The 15,595-nt window shown below is 40.6% G+C and overlaps 2 non-coding genes across 2 annotated transcripts; both read left to right on the top strand.

Annotated features, from left to right (window-relative positions):
- Positions 1 to 2,025: 2,025 nt before the first annotated feature.
- On the top strand, positions 2,026 to 2,098 carry TRNAK-UUU (transfer RNA lysine (anticodon UUU)). The gene has a single exon. It is a non-coding gene; the product is annotated as a tRNA-Lys (tRNA).
- Positions 2,099 to 5,504: 3,406 nt separating this feature from the next.
- On the top strand, positions 5,505 to 5,577 carry TRNAK-UUU (transfer RNA lysine (anticodon UUU)). Its single transcript has one exon. It is a non-coding gene; the product is annotated as a tRNA-Lys (tRNA).
- Positions 5,578 to 15,595: the final 10,018 nt, after the last annotated feature.

The raw sequence follows: 15,595 nt of genomic DNA, 5'->3' as shown, positions 1-15,595 counted from the left end.
TGGTTTACCTAGCCGTGTGGCATGGTGCATTGTTCTGCTGGAAAAGCCAGTCCTCAGAGTTGGGGAACATTGCCTGAGCAGAAGGAATCAACTGTTTTTCCAGGATAACCTTGTATGCGGCTTGATTCACATGTCCTTCGCAAAGATTAACCTGCCCAATTCAAGCCTGGAAACTATGATTTTTGTGGAACTAGAGCAAGTCCAAAAAGGGGCAACAAAATTTAGTAACGGGATGAAAGAATTACGGTACCCAGCGAGATTATCAATGTAGAGAGCCCGGATAGCTCAAGTCCCTGTTCGGGCGTAAGCTTTTAATAAATGGTAATGTTATGTACCATGGATATGGTATGACGGTACTCAGTCACTATTTGGCACTATTATGTGGTTCTGTTATGGAGATATTCAGAAGATGCATATTTTTCATAACTGTATCTCCTGCCTATAAGCCACAAATCAATAGTGGACAGATCGCTAACAACAGCCATGTCATGTTTGGTCTCTGGGTAGTGGTAAAATCCCGATAAAAGATATGGCGGCAATCTCAAACTTTTGCGATCATCACGGGTGAAGATAACACATAAGTTGGGAATTTCATAAAATCCTGAAGGGCTGAGGGCATCCCACAACCGGTCTCCCATGAGGTCATCATGGGGGGTGCATTGTGGGGGTAACTTGTGTGCTGATAAAAGGTCTAAAGAAATTATGATCTGTGTGGAACTATAGCGAGTACAAAGAAGGGCAACAAAATTAATAAAGGGGATGGAGGAACTACAATACCCAGAGAGATTAGCAAAAAAGTATTATTTAGTCTAGAAAAGAGGTAACTGAGGGGCGATCTCATAACCATGTATAAGTATATAAGGGGACAATACAAATATCTCTCCGAGGATCTGTTTATACCAAGGAAGGTGACGGTCACAAGGGGGCATTCTCTGCGTCTGGAGGAGAGAAGGTTTTTCCACCAACATAGAAAAGGATTCTTTACTTGTAGGGCAGGGAGAATCTGGAATTCCTTGTCTGAGGAGGTGGGGATGGCGAACTCAGTCAAGGGGTTCAAGAGAGGCCCGGATGTCTTCCTGGAGCGTAACAATATTGTATCTTGCAGTTATTAGGTTCTTTAGAAGGACGTAGATCTGGGGATTTCTTCTGACGGAATATAGGCTGAACTGGACGGACAAATGTCTTTTTTCGGCCTTGCTAACTACAGCTCTGGCAAAAATTAAGAGACCACTGCAAAATTTTCATTTTGTCTTAATTTTCTCTTTATAGATATATTTTTGAGTAAAATGTAAATTGCTCTTATATTCTATAAACTACTGACAACATGTCTTCGAATTTCCAAGCACTAAATTTTGTACTTATTTTCAGAAAATGAAAAATGGTCAAAATAGCAAAAAAAATGCAGTGCTTGCAGACCTCAAATAATGCTACGAAAACAAGTTCATAATTATTTAGAAACAACAGTACTAATGTTTTATCTCAGGAAGAGTTCAGAAATCAATATTTTGTGGAATAACCATGATTTTTAATCACAGCTTTCATGTGTCTTGGCATGCTTTCCACCAGTCTTTCACACTGCTTTTGGGTGACATTATGCCACTCCTGGTACAAAAATTTAAGCAGTTCTGCTTTGTTTGTTGGCTTGTGACTATCCATCTTCCTCACATTCAAGAGGTTTTCAATGGGGTTCAGGTTTGGAGATTGGGCTGGCCATGACAGCGATTTGAGCTAGTGTTCCTTCATCCACACGCTGGTTTACCTAGCCGTGTGGCATGGTGCATTGTTCTGCTGGAAAAGCCAGTCCTCAGAGTTGGGGAAGGTTGCCTGAGCAGAAGGAATCAACTGTTTTTCCAGGATAACCTTGTATGCGGCTTGATTCACATGTCCTTCGCAAAGATTAACCTGCCCAATTCAAGCCTGGAAACTATGTTTTTTGTAGAACTAGAGCAAGTCCAAAAATGGGCAACAAAATTTAGTAATGGGATGAAAGAATTACGGTAACCAGCGAGATTATCAATGTAGAGAGCCCGGATAGCTCAGTCGGTAGAGCATCATACTTTTAATCTGAGGATCCAGCGTTCAAGTCCCAGTTCGGGCGTAAACTTTTAATAAATGGTAATGTTATGTACCATGGATATGGTATGACGGTACTCATTCACTATTTGGCACTATTATGTGGTTCTGTTATGGTGATATTCAGAAGATGCATATTTTTCATAACTGTATCTCCTGCCTATAAGCCACAAATCAATAGTGGACAGATCGCTAACAACAGCCATGTCATGTTTGGTCTCTGGGTAGTGGTAAAATCCCGATAAAAGATATGGCGGCAATCTCAAACTTTTGCGATCATCAGGGGTGAAGATAACACATAAGTTGGGAATTTCATAAAATCCTGAAGGGCTGAGGGCATCCCACAACCGGTCTCCCATGAGGTCATCATGGGGGGTGCAATGTGGGGGTAACTTGTGTGCTGATAAAAGGTCTAAAGAAATTATGATCTGTGTGGAACTATAGCGAGTACAAAGAAGGGCAACAAAATTAATAAAGGGGATGGAGGAACTACAATACCCAGAGAGATTAGCAAAAAAGTATTATTTAGTCTAGAAAAGAGGCAACTGAGGGGCGATCTCATAACCATGTATAAGTATATAAGGGGACAATACAATTATCTCTCCGAGGATCTGTTTATACCAAGGAAGGTGACGGTCACAAGGGGGCATTCTCTGCGTCTGGAGGAGAGAAGGTTTTTCCACCAACATAGAAAAGGATTCTTTACTTGTAGGGCAGGGAGAATCTGGAATTCCTTGTCAGAGGAGGTGGGGATGGCGAACTCAGTCAAGGGGTTCAAGAGAGGCCCGGATGTCTTCCTGGAGCGTAACAATATTGTATCTTGCAGTTATTAGGTTCTTTAGAAGGACGTAGATCTGGGGATTTCTTCTGACGGAATATAGGCTGAACTGGACGGACAAATGTCTTTTTTCGGCCTTGCTAACTACAGCTCTGGCAAAAATTAAGAGACCACTGCAAAATTTTCATTTTGTCTTAATTTTCTCTTTATACGTATATTTTTGAGTAAAATGTAAATTGTTCTTATATTCTATAAACTACTGACAACATGTCTTCGAATTTCCAAGCACTAAATTTTGTACTTATTTTCAGAAAATGAAAAATGGTCAAAATAGCAAAAAAAATGCAGTGCTTGCAGACCTCAAATAATGCTACGAAAACAAGTTCATAATTATTTAGAAACAACAATACTAATGTTTTATCTCAGGAAGAGTTCAGAAATCAATATTTTGTGGAATAACCATGATTTTTAATCACAGCTTTCATGTGTCTTGGCATGCTTTCCACCAGACTTTCACACTGCTTTTGGGTGACATTATGCCACTCCTGGTACAAAAATTTAAGCAGTTCTGCTTTGTTTGATGGCTTGTGACTATCCATCTTCCTCACATTCAAGAGGTTTTCAATGGGGTTCAGGTTTGGAGATTGGGCTGGCCATGACAGCGATTTGAGCTAGTGTTCCTTCATCCACACGCTGGTTTACCTAGCCGTGTGGCATGGTGCATTGTTCTGCTGGAAAAGCCAGTCCTCAGAGTAGGGGAACGTTGCCTGAGCAGAAGGAATCAACTGTTTTTCCAGGATAACCTTGTATGCGGCTTGATTCACATGTCCTTCGCAAAGATTAACCTGCCCAATTCAAGCCTGGAAACTATGATTTTTGTGGAACTAGAGCAAGTCCAAAAAGGGGCAACAAAATTTAGTAACGGGATGAAAGAATTATGGTACCCAGCGAGATTATCAATGTAGAGAGCCCGGATAGCTCAGTCGGTAGAGCATCAGACTTTTAATCTGATATTTAAAAGTTATGGTGATATTCAGAAGATGCATATTTTTCATAACTGTATCTCCTGCCTATAAGCCACAAATCAATAGTGGACAGATCGCTAACAACAGCCATGTCATGTTTGGTCTCTGGGTAGTGGTAAAATCCCGATAAAAGATATGGCGGCAATCTCAAACTTTTGCGATCATCAGGGGTGAAGATAACACATAAGTTGGGAATTTCATAAAATCCTGAAGGGCTGAGGGCATCCCACAACCGGTCTCCCATGAGGTCATCATGGGGGGTGCAATGTGGGGGTAACTTGTGTGCTGATAAAAGGTCTAAAGAAATTATGATCTGTGTGGAACTATAGCGAGTACAAAGAAGGGCAACAAAATTAATAAAGGGGATGGAGGAACTACAATACCCAGAGAGATTAGCAAAAAAGTATTATTTAGTCTAGAAAAGAGGCAACTGAGGGGTGATCTCATAACCATGTATAAGTATATAAGGGGACAATACAAATATCTCTCCGAGGATCTGTTGATACCAAGGAAGGTGACGGTCACAAGGGGGCATTCTCTGCATCTGGAGGAGAGAAGGTTTTTCCACCAACATAGAAAAGGATTCTTTACTGGTAGGGCAGGGAGAATCTGGAATTCCTTGTCTGAGGAGTTGGGGATGGCGAACTCAGTCAAGGGGTTCAAGAGAGGCCCGGATGTCTTCCTGGAGCGTAACAATATTGTATCTTGCAGTTATTAGGTTCTTTAGAAGGACGTAGATCTGGGGATTTCTTCTGACGGAATATAGGCTGAACTGGACGCACAAATGTCTTTTTTCGGCCTTGCTAACTACAGCTCTGGCAAAAATTAAGAGACCACTGCAAAATTTTCATTTTGTCTTAATTTTCTCTTTATAGGTATATTTTTGAGTAAAATGTAAATTGCTCTTATATTCTATAAACTACTGACATGTCTTCGAATTTCCAAGCACTAAATTTTGTACTTATTTTCAGAAAATGAAAAATGGTCAAAATAGCAAAAAAAATGCAGTGCTTGCAGACCTCAAATAATGCTACGAAAACAAGTTCATAATTATTTAGAAACAACAATACTAATGTTTTATCTCAGGAAGAGTTCAGAAATCAATATTTTGTGGAATAACCATGATTTTTAATCACAGCTTTCATGTGTCTTGGCATGCTTTCCACCAGTCTTTCACACTGCTTTTGGGTGACATTATGCCACTCCTGGTGCAAAAATTTAAGCAGTTCTGCTTTGTTTGATGGCTTGTGACTATCCATCTTCCTCACATTCAAGAGGTTTTCAATGGGGTTCAGGTTTGGAGATTGGGCTGGCCATGACAGCGATTTGAGCTAATGTTCCTTCATCCACATGCTGGTTTACCTAGCCGTGTGGCATGGTGCATTGTTCTGCTGGAAAAGCCAGTCCTCAGAGTTGGGGAACGTTGCTTGAGCAGAAGGAATCAACTGTTTTTCCAGGATAACCTTGTATGCGGCTTGATTCACATGTCCTTCGCAAAGATTAACCTGCCCAATTCAAGCCTGGAAACTATGATTTTTGTGGAACTAGAGCAAGTCCAAAAAGGGGCAACAAAATTTAGTAATGGGATGAAAGAATTACAGTACCCAGCGAGATTATCAATGTAGAGAGCCCGGATATCTCAGTCGGTAGAGCATCAGACTTTTAATCTGAGGGTCCAGGGTTCAAGTCCCTGTTCGGGCGTAAGCTTTTAATAAATGGTAATGTTATGTACCATGGACGGTACTCAGTCACTATTTGGCACTATTATGTGGTTCTGTTATGGTGATATTCAGAAGATGCATATTTTTCATAACTGTATCTCCTTCCTATAAGCCACAAATCAATAGTGGACGGATCGCTAACAACAGCCATGTCATGTTTGGTCTCTTGGTAGTGGTAAAATCCCGATAAAAGATATGGCGGCAATCTCAAACTTTTTCGATCATCAGGGGTGAAGATAACACATAAGTTGGGAATTTCATAAAATCCTGAAGGGCTGAGGGCATCCCACAACCGGTCTCCCATGAGGTCATCATGGGGGGTGCAATGTGGGGGTAACTTGTGTGCTGATAAAAGGTCTAAAGAAATTATGATCTGTGTGGAACTATAGCGAGTACAAAGAAGGGCAACAAAATTAATAAACGGGATGGAGGAACTACAATACCCAGAGAGATTAGCAAAAAAGTATTATTTAGTCTAGAAAAGAGGTAACTGAGGGGCGATCTCATAACCATGTATAAGTATATAAGGGGACAATACAAATATCTCTCCGAGGATCTGTTTATACCAAGGAAGGTGACGGTCACAAGGGGGCATTCTCTGCGTCTGGAGGAGAGAAGGTTTTTCCACCAACATAGAAAAGGATTCTTTACTTGTAGGGCAGGGAGAATCTGGAATTCCTTGTCTGAGGAGGTGGGGATGGCGAACTCAGTCAAGGGGTTCAAGAGAGGCCCGGATGTCTTCCTGGAGCGTAACAATGTTGTATCTTGCAGTTATTAGGTTCTTTAGAAGGATTTCTTCTGACGGAATATAGGCTGAACTGGACGGACAAATGTCTTTTTTCGGCCTTGCTAACTACAGCTCTGGCAAAAATTAAGAGACCACTGCAAAATTTTCATTTTGTCTTAATTTTCTCTTTATAGGTATATTTTTGAGTAAAATGTAAATTGCTCTTATATTCTATAAACTACTGACAACATGTCTTCGAATTTCCAAGCACTAAATTTTGTACTTATTTTCAGAAAATGAAAAATGGTCAAAATAGCAAAAAAAAATGCAGTGCTTGCAGACCTCAAATAATGCTACGAAAACAAGTTCATAATTATTTAGAAACAACAGTACTAATGTTTTATCTCAGGAAGAGTTCAGAAATCAATATTTTGTGGAATAACCATGATTTTTAAGCACAGCTTTCATGTGTCTTGGCATGCTTTCCACCAGTCTTTCACACTGCTTTTGGGTGACATTATGCCACTCCTGGTACAAAAATTTAAGCAGTTCTTCTTTGTTTGATGGCTTGTGACTATCCATCTTCCTCACTTTCAAGAGGTTTTCAATGGGGTTCAGGTTTGGAGATTGGGCTGGCCATGACAGCGATTTGAGCTAGTGTTCCTTCATCCACACGCTGGTTTACCTAGCCGTGTGGCATGGTGCATTGTTCTGCTGGAAAAGCCAGTCCTCAGAGTTGGGGAACGTTGCCTGAGCAGAAGGAATCAACTGTTTTTCCAGGATAACCTTGTATGCGGCTTGATTCACATGTCCTTCGCAAAGATTAACCTGCCCAATTCAAGCCTGGAAACTATGATTTTTGTGGAACTAGAGCAAGTCCAAAAAGGGGCAACAAAGTTTAGTAACGGGATGAAAGAATTACGGTACCCAGCGAGATTATCAATGTAGAGAGCCCGGATAGCTCAGTCGGTAGAGCATCAGACTTTTAATCTGATATTTAAAAGTTATGGTGATATTCAGAAGATGCATATTTTTCATAACTGTATCTCCTGCCTATAAGCCACAAATCAATAGTGGACAGATCGCTAACAACAGCCATGTCATGTTTGGTCTCTGGGTAGTGGTAAAATCCCGATAAAAAATATGGCGGCAATCTCAAACTTTTGCGATCATCAGGGGTGAAGATAACACATAAGTTGGGAATTTCATAAAATCCTGAAGGGCTGAGGGCATCCCACAACCGGTCTCCCATGAGGTCATCATGGGGGGTGCAATGTGGGGGTAACTTGTGTGCTGATAAAAGGTCTAAAGAAATTATGATCTGTGTGGAACTATAGCGAGTACAAAGAAGGGCAACAAAATTAATAAAGGGGATGGAGGAACTACAATACCCAGAGAGATTAGCAAAAAAGTATTATTTAGTCTAGAAAAGAGGTAACTGAGGGGCGATCTCATAACCATGTATAAGTATATAAGGGGACAATACAAATATCTCTCCGAGGATCTGTTTATACCAAGGAAGGTGACGGTCACAAGGGGGCATTCTCTGCGTCTGGAGGAGAGAAGGTTTTTCCACCAACATAGAAAAGGATTCTTTACTTGTAGGGCAGGGAGAATCTGGAATTCCTTGTCTGAGGAGGTGGGGATGGCGAACTCAGTCAAGGGGTTCAAGAGAGGCCCGGATGTCTTCCTGGAGCGTAACAATATTGTATCTTGCAGTTATTAGGTTCTTTAGAAGGACGTAGATCTGGGGATTTCTTCTGACGGAATATAGGCTGAACTGGACGGACAAATGTCTTTTTTCGGCCTTGCTAACTACAGCTCTGGCAAAAATTAAGAGACCACTGCAAAATTTTCATTTTGTCTTAATTTTCTCTTTATACGTATATTTTTGAGTAAAATGTAAATTGCTCTTATATTCTATAAACTACTGACAACATGTCTTCGAATTTCCAAGCACTAAATTTTGTACTTATTTTCAGAAAATGAAAAATGGTCAAAATAGCAAAAAAAATGCAGTGCTTGCAGACCTCAAATAATGCTACGAAAACAAGTTCATAATTATTTAGAAACAACAATACTAATGTTTTATCTCAGGAAGAGTTCAGAAATCAATATTTTGTGGAATAACCATGATTTTTAATCACAGCTTTCATGTGTCTTGGCATGCTTTCCACCAGTCTTTCACACTGCTTTTGGGTGACATTATGCCACTCCTGGTACAAAAATTTAAGCAGTTCTGCTTTGTTTGATGGCTTGTGACTATCCATCTTCCTCACATTCAAGAGGTTTTCAATGGGGTTCAGGTTTGGAGATTGGGCTGGCCATGACAGCGATTTGAGCTAGTGTTCCTTCATCCACACGCTGGTTTACCTAGCCGTGTGGCATGGTGCATTGTTCTGCTGGAAAAGCCAGTCCTCAGAGTTGGGGAACGTTGTCTGAGCAGAAGGAATCAACTGTTTTTCCAGGATAACCTTGTATGCGGTTTGATTCACATGTCCTTCGCAAAGATTAACCTGCCCAATTCAAGCCTGGAAACTATGATTTTTGTGGAACTAGAGCAAGTCCAAAAAGGGGCAACAAAATTTAGTAACGGGATGAAAGAATTACGGTACCCAGCGAGATTATCAATGTAGAGAGCCCGGATAGCTCAGTCGGTAGAGCATCAGACTTTTAATCTGATATTTAAAAGTTATGGTGATATTCAGAAGATGCATATTTTTCATAACTGTATCTCCTGCCTATAAGCCACAAATCAATAGTGGACAGATCGCTAACAACAGCCATGTCATGTTTGGTCTCTGGGTAGTGGTAAAATCCCGATAAAAAATATGGCGGCAATCTCAAACTTTTGCGATCATCAGGGGTGAAGATAACACATAAGTTGTGAATTTCATAAAATCCTGAAGGGCTGAGGGCATCCCACAACCGGTCTCCCATGAGGTCATCATGGGGGGTGCAATGTGGGGGTAACTTGTGTGCTGATAAAAGGTCTAAAGAAATTATGATCTGTGTGGAACTATAGCGAGTACAAAGAAGGGCAACAAAATTAATAAAGGGGATGGAGGAACTACAATACCCAGAGAGATTAGCAAAAAAGTATTATTTAGTCTAGAAAAGAGGTAACTGAGGGGCGATCTCATAACCATGTATAAGTATATAAGGGGACAATACAAATATCTCTCCGAGGATCTGTTTATACCAAGGAAGGTGACGGTCACAAGGGGGCATTCTCTGCGTCTGGAGGAGAGAAGGTTTTTCCACCAACATAGAAAAGGATTCTTTACTTGTAGGGCAGGGAGAATCTGGAATTCCTTGTCTGAGGAGGTGGGGATGGCAAACTCAGTCAAGGGGTTCAAGAGAGGCCCGGATGTCTTCCTGGAGCGTAACAATATTGTATCTTGCAGTTATTAGGTTCTTTAGAAGGACGTAGATCTGGGGATTTCTTCTGACGGAATATAGGCTGAACTGGACGGACAAATGTCTTTTTTCGGCCTTGCTAACTACAGCTCTGGCAAAAATTAAGAGACCACTGCAAAATTTTCATTTTGTCTTAATTTTCTCTTTATACGTATATTTTTGAGTAAAATGTAAATTGCTCTTATATTCTATAAACTACTGACAACATGTCTTCGAATTTCCTAGCACTAAATTTTGTACTTATTTTCAGAAAATGAAAAATGGTCAAAATAGCAAAAAAAATGCAGTGCTTGCAGACCTCAAATAATGCTACGAAAACAAGTTCATAATTATTTAGAAACAGCAATACTAATGTTTTATCTCAGGAAGAGTTCAGAAATCAATATTTTGTGGAATAACCATGATTTTTAATCACAGCTTTCATGTGTCTTGGCATGCTTTCCACCAGTCTTTCACACTGCTTTTGGGTGACATTATGCCACTCCTGGTACAAAAATTTAAGCAGTTCTGCTTTGTTTGATGGCTTGTGACTATCCATCTTCCTCACATTCAAGAGGTTTTCAATGGGGTTCAGGTTTGGAGATTGGGCTGGCCATGACAGCGATTTGAGCTAGTGTTCCTTCATCCACACGCTGGTTTACCTAGCCGTGTGGCATGGTGCATTGTTCTGCTGGAAAAGCCAGTCCTCAGAGTTGGGGAACGTTGCCTGAGCAGAAGGAATCAACTGTTTTTCCAGGATAACCTTGTATGCGGCTTGATTCACATGTCCTTCGCAAAGATTAACCTGCCCAATTCAAGCCTGGAAACTATGATTTTTGTGGAACTAGAGCAAGTCCAAAAAGGGGCAACAAAATTTAGTAACGGGATGAAAGAATTACGGTACCCAGCGAGATTATCAATGTAGAGAACCCGGATAGCTCAGTCGGTAGAGCAAGAGCCTTTTAATCTGATATTTAAAAGTTATGGTGATATTCAGAAGATGCATATTTTTCATAACTGTATCTCCTGCCTATAAGCCACAAATCAATAGTGGACAGATCGCTAACAACAGCCATGTCATGTTTGGTCTCTGGGTAGTGGTAAAATCCCGATAAAAAATATGGCGGCAATCTCAAACTTTTGCGATCATCAGGGGTGAAGATAACACATAAGTTGTGAATTTCATAAAATCCTGAAGGGCTGAGGGCATCCCACAACCGGTCTCCCATGAGGTCATCATGGGGGGTGCAATGTGGGGGTAACTTGTGTGCTGATAAAAGGTCTAAAGAAATTATGATCTGTGTGGAACTATAGCGAGTACAAAGAAGGGCAACAAAATTAATAAAGGGGATGGAGGAACTACAATACCCAGAGAGATTAGCAAAAAAGTATTATTTAGTCTAGAAAAGAGGTAACTGAGGGGCGATCTCATAACCATGTATAAGTATATAAGGGGACAATACAAATATCTCTCCGAGGATCTGTTTATACCAAGGAAGGTGACGGTCACAAGGGGGCATTCTCTGCGTCTGGAGGAGAGAAGGTTTTTCCACCAACATAGAAAAGGATTCTTTACTTGTAGGGCAGGGAGAATCTGGAATTCCTTGTCTGAGGAGGTGGGGATGGCAAACTCAGACAAGGGGTTCAAGAGAGGCCCGGATGTCTTCCTGGAGCGTAACAATATTGTATCTTGCAGTTATTAGGTTCTTTAGAAGGACGTAGATCTGGGGATTTCTTCTGACGGAATATAGGCTGAACTGGACGGACAAATGTCTTTTTTCACCCTTGCTAACTACAGCTCTGGCAAAAATTAAGAGACCACTGCAAAATTTTCATTTTGTCTTAATTTTCTCTTTATAGGTATATTTTTGAGTAAAATGTAAATTGCTCTTATATTCTATAAACTACTGACAGCATGTCTTCGAATTTCCAAGCACTAAATTTTGTACTTATTTTCAGAAAATGAAAAATGGTCAAAATAGCAAAAAAAATGCAGTGCTTGCAGACCTCAAATAATGCTACGAAAACAAGTTTATAATTATTTAGAAACAACAGTACTAATGTTTTATCTCAGGAAGAGTTCAGAAATCAATATTTTGTGGAATAACCATGATTTTTAATCACAGCTTTCATGTGTCTTGGCATGCTTTCGACCAGTCTTTCACACTGCTTTTGGGTGACATTATGCCACTCCTGGTACAAAAACTTAAGCAGTTCTGCTTTGTTTGATGGCTTGTGACTATCCATCTTCCTCACATTCAAGAGGTTTTCAATGGGGTTCAGGTTTGGAGATTGGGCTGGCCATGACAGCGATTTGAGCTAGTGTTCCTTTATCCACACGCTGGTTTACCTAGCCGTGTGGCATGGTGCATTGTTCTGCTGGAAAAGCCAGTCCTCAGAGTTGGGGAACGTTGCCTGAGCAGAAGGAATCAACTGTTTTTCCAGGATAACCTTGTATGCGGCTTGATTCACATGTCCTTCGCAAAGATTAACCTGCCCAATTCAAGCCTGGAAACTATGATTTTTGTGGAACTAGAGCAAGTCCAAAAAGGCGCAACAAAATTTAGTAACGGGATGAAAGAATTACGGTACCCAGCGAGATTATCAATGTAGAGAGCCCGGATAGCTCAGTCGGTAGAGCATCAGACTTTTAATCTGATATTTAAAATTTATGGTGATATTCAGAAGATGCATATTTTTCATAACTGTATCTCCTGACTATAAGACACAAATCAATAGTGGACAGATCGCTAACAACAGCCATGTCATGTTTGGTCTCTGGGTAGTGGTAAAATCCCGATAAAAGATATGGCGGCAATCTCAAACTTTTGCGATCATCAGGGGTGAAGATAACACATAAGTTGGGAATTTCATAAAATCCTGAAGGGCTGAGGGCATCCCACAACCGGTCTCCCATGAGGTCATCATGGGGGGTGCAATGTGGGGGTAACTTGTGTGCTGATAAAAGGTCTAAAGAAATTATGATCTGTGTGGAACTATAGCGAGTACAAAGAAGGGCAACAAAATTAATAAAGGGGATGGAGGAACTACAATACCCAGAGAGATTAGCAAAAAAGTATTATTTAGTCTAGAAAAGAGGCAACTGAGGGGCGATCTCATAACCATGTATAAGTATATAAGGGGACAATACAAATATCTTTTCCGAGGATCTGTTTATACCAAGGAAGGTGACGGTCACAAGGGGGCATTCTCTGCGTCTGGAGGAGAGAAGGTTTTTCCACCAACATAGAAAAGGATTCTTTACTGGTAGGGCAGGGAGAATCTGGAATTCCTTGTCTGAGGAGGTGGGGATGGCGAACTCAGTCAAGGGGTTCAAGAGAGGCCCGGATGTCTTCCTGGAGCGTAACAATATTGTATCTTGCAGTTATTAGGTTCTTTAGAAGGACGTAGATCTGGGGATTTCTTCTGACGGAATATAGGCTGAACTGGACGGACAAATGTCTTTTTTCGCCCTTGCTAACTACAGCTCTGGCAAAAATTAAGAGACCACTGCAAAATTTTCATTTTGTCTTAATTTTCTCTTTATACGTATATTTTTGAGTAAAATGTAAATTGCTCTTATATTCTATAAACTACTGACAACATGTCTTCGAATTTCCAAGCACTAAATTTTGTACTTATTTTCAGAAAATGAAAAATGGTCAAAATAGCAAAAAAAATGCAGTGCTTGCAGACCTCAAATAATGCTACGAAAACAAGTTCATAATTATTTAGAAACAACAGTACTAATGTTTTATCTCAGGAAGAGTTCAGAAATCAATATTTTGTGGAATAACCATGATTTTTAATCACAGCTTTCATGTGTCTTGGCATGCTTTCGACCAGTCTTTCACACTGCTTTTGGGTGACATTATGCCACTCCTGGTACAAAAACTTAAGCAGTTCTGCTTTGTTTGATGGCTTGTGACTATCCATCTTCCTCACATTCAAGAGGTTTTCAATGGGGTTCAGGTTTGGAGATTGGGCTGGCCATGACAGCGATTTGAGCTAGTGTTCCTTCATCCACACGCTGGTTTACCTAGCCGTGTGGCATGGTGCATTGTTCTGCTGGAAAAGCCAGTCCTCAGAGTTGGGGAACGTTGCCTGAGCAGAAGGAATCAACTGTTTTTCCAGGATAACCTTGTATGCGGCTTGATTCACATGTCCTTCGCAAAGATTAACCTGCCCAATTCAAGCCTGGAAACTATGATTTTTGTGGAACTAGAGCAAGTCCAAAAAGGGGCAACAAAATTTAGTAACGGGATGAAAGAATTACGGTACCCAGCGAGATTATCAATGTATAGAGCCCGGATAGCTCAGTCGGTAGAGCATGAGACTTTTAATCTGATATTTAAAAGTTATGGTGATATTCAGAAGATGCATATTTTTCATAACTGTATCTCCTGCCTATAAGCCACAAATCAATAGTGGACAGATCGCTAACAACAGCCATGTCATGTTTGGTCTCTAGGTAGTGGTAAAATCCCGATAAAAAATATGGCGGCAATCTCAAACTTTTGCGATCATCAGGGGTGAAGATAACACATAAGTTGGGAATTTCATAAAATCCTGAAGGGCTGAGGGCATCCCACAACCGGTCTCCCATGAGGTCATCATGGGGGGTGCAATGTGGGGGTAACTTGTGTGCTGATAAAAGGTCTAAAGAAATTATGATCTGTGTGGAACTATAGCGAGTACAAAGAAGGGCAACAAAATTAATAAAGGGGATGGAGGAACTACAATACCCAGAGAGATTAGCAAAAAAGTATTATTTAGTCTGGAAAAGAGGCAACTGAGGGGCGATCTCATAACCATGTATAAGTATATAAGGGGACAATACAAATATCTTTTCCGAGGATCTGTTTATACCAAGGAAGGTGACGGTCACAAGGGGGCATTCTCTGCGTCTGGAGGAGAGAAGGTTTTTCCACCAACATAGAAAAGGATTCTTTACTGGTAGGGCAGGGAGAATCTGGAATTCCTTGTCTGAGGAGGTGGGGATGGCAAACTCAGTCAAGGGGTTCAAGAGAGGCCCGGATGTCTTCCTGGAGCGTAACAATATTGTATCTTGCAGTTATTAGGTTCTTTAGAAGGACGTAGATCTGGGGATTTCTTCTGACGGAATATAGGCTGAACTGGACGGACAAATGTCTTTTTTCGCCCTTGCTAACTACAGCTCTGGCAAAAATTAAGAGACCACTGCAAAATTTTCATTTTGTCTTAATTTTCTCTTTATAGGTATATTTTTGAGTAAAATGTAAATTGCTCTTATATTCTATAAACTACTGACAACATGTCTTCGAATTTCCAAGCACTAAATTTTGTACTTGTTTTCAGAAAATGAAAAATGGTCAAAATAGCAAAAAAAAATGCAGTGCTTGCAGACCTCAAATAATGCTACGAAAACAAGTTCATAATTATTTAGAAACAACAGTACTAATGTTTTATCTCAGGAAGAGTTCAGAAATCAATATTTTGTGGAATAACCATGATTTTTAATCACAGCTTTCATGTGTCTTGGCATGCTTTCCACCAGTCTTTCACACTGCTTTTGGGTGACATTATGCCACTCCTGGTACAAAAACTTAAGCAGTTCTGCTTTGTTTGATGGCTTGTGACTATCCATCTTCCTCACATTCAAGAGGTTTTCAATGGGGTTCAGGTTTGGAGATTGGGCTGGCCATGACAGCGATTTGAGCTAGTGTTCCTTCATCCACACGCTGGTTTACCTAGCCGTGTGGCATGGTGCATTGTTCTGCTGGAAAAGCCAGTCCTCAGAGTTGGGGAACGTTGCCTGAGCAGAAGGAATCAACTGTTTTTCCAGGATAACCTTGTTTGCGGCTTGATTCACATGTCCTTCGCAAAGATTAAC

This window comes from Dendrobates tinctorius, unplaced genomic scaffold (genome assembly GCF_039654945.1).
Source record: "Dendrobates tinctorius isolate UK_male_01 unplaced genomic scaffold, ASM3965494v1 ptg000099l, whole genome shotgun sequence".
Lineage (NCBI taxonomy): Eukaryota > Metazoa > Chordata > Amphibia > Anura > Dendrobatidae > Dendrobates > Dendrobates tinctorius.
The sequence above is the reverse complement of the archived record's forward strand: the minus strand, read 5'-3'. Positions and strand labels throughout refer to the sequence as shown.